Here is a 5265-nt window from a genome sequence, read left to right on the forward strand (position 1 = left end):
TCCTCAGAATGCGAAAATATTATGTTGACGCCGATCTATACAGGGAGAACGATCATCACAATAAAATAAGGGAAATCAGAGCTCGCACGGAAAGATACAAGTGTTCGTTTCATTAGCGCGCTGTTAGAGTCTGGAATAATAGAAAATTATTGTGAAGGTTATAAGAGTCGAGGGACATGAAAGGGAAGCAGTGGTTGGGAAGGGAGTGAGACAGGGTTGTAGCCTCTCCCCGTTGCTATTCAATCTGTATATAGAGCAAGCAGTAAAGGAAACAAAAGATAAGTTCGGAGTAGGTATTAAAATCCATGGGGAAGAAATAAAAACTTTGAGGTTCGCCGATGACATTGTAATTCTGTCAGAGACAGCAAAGGACTTGGAAGAGCAGTTGAACGGAATGGACAGTGTCTTGAAAGGAGGGTATAAGATGAACGTTAACAAAACCAAAACGAGGACAATGGAATGTAATCGAATTAAATCGGGTGCTGCTGAGGGAATTAGATTAGGAAATGAGACACTTAAAGTAGTAAAGAAGTTTTGTTATTTGGGGAGCAAAATAACTGATGATGGTCGAAGTAGAGAGTATATAAAATGTAGACTGGCAATGGCAAGGAAAGCGTTTCTGAAGAAGAGAAATTTGTGAACATCGAGTATAGATTGAAGTGTCAGGAAGTCCTTTCTGAAAGTATTTGTATGGAGTGTAGCCATGTATGGAAGTGAAACATGGACGATAAATAGTTTAGACAAGAAGAGAATAGAAGCTTTCGAAATGTGGTGCTACAGAAGAATGCTCAACATTGGATGGGTAGATCACATAACTAATGAGGAGGTATTGAATAGAATTAGGGAGAAGAGGCGTTTGTGGCACAACTTGACCAGAAGAAAGGATCGGTTGGTAGGACATGTTCTGAGGCACCAAGGGATCACCAATTTAGTACTGGAAGGCAGCGTGGAGGGTAAAAATCGTAGAGGGATACCAAGAGATGAATACACTAAGCAGATTCAGAAGGATGTAGGCTGCAGTAGGAACTGGGAGATGAAGAAGCTTGCACAGGATAGAGTAGCATGGAGAGCTGCATCAAACCAGTCTCACGACTGAAGACCATAACAACAACAATTGTGAAGGTGGCACTTTAGTGTGATTTGCAGAGTATCCATGTAGATGTAGAATGATACTATATTTTCATGTTCTTTCTTCTTTAGAATTCTATCCTATCTGTGTATAATTTAAATCTTAGAAAGTTTTTCACGCCATTTCTTTCACCCCGTCAAGTCTTTGGTTTTACCTAATCTCTTACGCAAAGTAACGTTGTTTGTCTAATGCTACTGCCAATCAACGACACGGAATCAAGTTCTTTTCAGTGTCGTAATTTAATTCACAGCTTTTGTCCCATTAAAGATACAGGGACGGGGTACAGACTTGCAACTCCTACAGCAAACCTAAAGCCACTAATCCTTTGTTTTCAGAGGGAAAAAAAACCTCCGCCACTTCATCACTAATCGAAAAAACATGTTCTCGCCACATCAGATGTAAGCTTCTGACTAAACACACTTCCCACTTCACGAATGACAAAAATGAGGTTGGTATGCAAGGTAAAAATTGGAAAACACGTCACTATTTATGTCATGACCTAACCAGTTCGAACTTACTTATGTTTTATGATTCTATACGGATCCCTTCATATTCTCAAAATATTATTAACGTTATTCTTAAGGGGGGTAGGACGTCAAACGGGCTGACTTCGAGAAGGAGAGGCACCACAGGACATTTTAATTTGCACTGTCTATACTTTTACAAATAAATTCATAAAACTTTGTCAGCATGACCAGGAAGGATTCAGGATTCACACTCATAGCAGTGGAAGTTCAAAAACACGAAAAAATAATATTTTTGAAATGTGAAATTTCATGATTTTTTTTCACTTACTGTTGGCTGCATTTGATGCTATAGGTACACTTTTCTTCATAAGTAAGGGAGATTCTTCGATGAATTTTGCACAGCTTACAAACCATACTTACAGGTGCATGAAACTCTAGAATTTAATTAATCTATGGAAGAATTCATGGGCTGTTACGTTTTAAACTTCGTGTTTAGAGAAAACTCGAATTTTTTAGTTAATTATCTCAATTTTTACCACAGTTTTTAACAGATTTGGGAAATTCTAGAGTTTCATACACCTGTAAGTATGAATGAGATTTTCGCTCAGCAGCGGAGTGTGCGCTGATATGAAACTTCCTGGCAGATTAAAACTGTGTGCCGGACCGAGACTCGAACTCGGGACCTTAGCCTTTCGCGAGCAAGTGCTCTACCAACTGAGTACCCAAGCACGACTCACGCCCCAGCCTCACAGCTTTACTTCTGCCAGTATCTCGTCTCATATCTTCCAAACTTTACAGAAGCTCTCCTGCGAACCTTGCAGAACTAGCACTCCTGAAAGAAAGGATATTGCGGAGACATGGCTTAGCCACAGCCTGAGATTTTCACTCTGCAGCGGAGTGTGCGCAGGAGAGCTTCTGTAAAGTTTGGGAGGTAGGAGACGAGATACTAGCAGAAGTACAGCTGTGAGGACGGGGCGTGAGTCGTGCTTGGGTAGCTCAGTTGGTAGAGCACTTGCCCGCCAAAGGCAAAGGTCCCGAGTTCGAGTCTCGGTCCGGCACACAGTTTTAATCTGCCAGGAAGTTTCACCTGTAAGTATGGTTTGTATGTTGTGCAAAATTCACCGAAGAATCTCGCTTACTTATGAGGAAAAGTGTACCTACAGCAACAAACGCAGCCAATACCAATTGAAAAAACGATGAAATTTCACATGTAAAAAAAATTTGTTTTGTTGTGCTTTTGAACTTCCTGTGCTACTATGAGTGTGAATCCTGAATCCTTCCTGGTCATGCTAACAAAGTTTTATGAATTTATTTGTAAAAGTATAGACAGTGTAAATTAAAAATGTCCTGTGGTGCCTCTCCTGCTCCAAGTCGACCCGTTTCACGTCCTACCCCCCTTAACACCTATGGGTAACTCTTCCGTTCTGCAACAAATCTACCAATAATGACCTGCTCTCAGCTAATTAAAAATACTGATACCCTGCAGATAAGTACCAGCTACACATCCCAAAGGCGAGTAGTACCTGCTGTCGGTTCAGTTCCGGCCCCCAATGCGAGTGCGTCGCTGCGATCGTGCGCTCCGGTACTTGGACTGACAAAGAGAGCTGCGACGGCGTGCTTGCGTTGTGTTTAGCAGAAAGGGAAATTGTCCTTGTGTCGTTCTTACGACGCAAGCAAATTGGTGTTCTCACGACACAACTTGGGCAGACATGGTGGATAGAAGCAAGCTGATGCAGCGAAGGAAGGTTCGGTCGGGCAGCTCTGAGAGTTTGCCGATCGACAAAACACTGAAGACGACCGTTCACTTGTCCCTCTTCCGTACATCCAATACAAAGCTACAGCACGGGCAGAGACGTCCAGCGAGATAGCCAACTACATCTACATTCATCTACATTCATACTCCACAAGCCACCCAACGGTGTGTGGCGGAGGGCACTTTACGTGCCACTGTCATTACCTCCCTTTCCTGTTCCAGTCGCGTATGGTTCGCGGGAAGAACGACTGTCGGAAATCCTCCGTGCGCGCTCGAATCTCTCTAATTTTACATTCATGATCTCGTCGGGAGGTATAAGAAGGGGGAAGCAATATATTCGATACCTCATCCAGAAACGCACCCGCTCGTAACCTGGACAGCAAGCTACACCGCGATGCAGAGCGCCTCTCTTGCAGAGTCTGCCACTTGAGTTTGCTAAACATCTCCGTAACGCTATCACGCTTACCAAATAACCCTGTGACGAAACGCGCCGCTCTTCTTTGGATCTTCTCTATCTCCTCCGTCAACCCGACCTGGTACGGATCCCACACTGATGAGCAATACTCAAGTATAGGTCTAACGAGTGTTTTGTAAGCCACCTCCTTTGTTGATGGACTACATTTTCTAAGGACTCTCCCAATGAATCTCAACTTGGTAGCCGCCTTACCAACAATTAATTTTATATGATCATTCCACTTCAAATCGTTCCGCACGCACACTCCCAGATATTTTGCAGAAGTAACTGCTACCAGTGTTTGTTCCGCTATCATATAATCACACAATAAAGGATCCTTCTTTCTGTGTATTCGCAATACATTACATTTGTCTATGTTAAGGGTCAGTTACCACTCCCTGCACCAAGTGCCTACCCACTGCAGATCTTCCTGCATTTCGCTGCAGTTTCCTAATGCTGCAAACTTCTCTGTATACTACAGCATCATCCGCGAAAAGCCTTATGGAACTTCCGACACTATCTACTAGGTCATTTACATATATTGTGAAAAGCAATGGTCCCATTACACTCCCCTGTGGCACGCCAGAGGTTACTTTAACGTCTGTAGACGTCTCTCCATTGATAACAACATGCCGTGTTGTGTTTGCTAAAAACTCTTCAATCCAGCCACACAGCTGGTCTGATATTCCGTAGGCTCTTACTTTGTTTATCAGGCGACAGTGCGGAACTGCATCGAACGCCTTCTGGAAGTCAAGGAAAATGGCATTACCTGGGAGCCTGTATCTAACATTTTCTGGGTCTCATGAGCAAATAAAGCGAGTTGGGTCTCACACGATCGCTGTTTCCGGAATCCATGTTGATTCCTGCAGGGTAGATTCTAGGTTTCCAGAAACGACATGATACCCGAGCAAAAAACATGTTCTAAAATTCTACAACAGATCGACGTCAGAGATATAGGCCTATAGTTTTGCGCATCTGCTCGACGACCCTTCTTGAAGACTGGGACTATCTGTGCTCTTTTCCAATCATTTGGAACCTTCCGTTCCTTAGAGACTTGAGGTACACGGCTGTTAGAAGGGGGGCAAGTTCTTTCACGTACTCTGTGTAGAATCAAATTGGTACGCCTGTACGAAGGCGGCATCGAGTCTGTTGACCCTGAGGCTACGATCGACCTACAAGCAGCGAGTATGGACCATTACAGGGCACTTAAGAGCGCTGTGGTCGCCCACATCGTAGAGATGCCCGAGAAGAAAACGACACCAACAAACCAGAACGACAAGATGAACAAGCCGCTCCTCCGTGAGCTGCCTTCTATCTGCGACGAGGCGGCAGTCAAGGAAGAGCTGCTGCTTGCTGCTTTTGGAAATGCAGCAGCCAACTTCCATAATGTGATAGTGTTGTTCATGGTTGGTGTTGTTACCAAGCCTACTAGGGTATACACTGATAAGTCAGAACTTTATGA

At 43.7% G+C, this 5265-nt stretch overlaps 1 non-coding gene across 1 annotated transcript; it reads left to right on the forward strand.

Moving 5' to 3' along the window:
• Nucleotides 1-2580: 2580 nt before the first annotated feature.
• On the forward strand, nt 2581-2655 carry Trnaw-cca (transfer RNA tryptophan (anticodon CCA)). Its single transcript has one exon. It is a non-coding gene; the product is annotated as a tRNA-Trp (tRNA).
• The last annotated feature ends 2610 nt before the right edge of the window (nt 2656-5265 follow it).

Source organism: Schistocerca nitens, chromosome 10, assembly GCF_023898315.1.
Source record: "Schistocerca nitens isolate TAMUIC-IGC-003100 chromosome 10, iqSchNite1.1, whole genome shotgun sequence".
NCBI lineage: Eukaryota > Metazoa > Arthropoda > Insecta > Orthoptera > Acrididae > Schistocerca > Schistocerca nitens.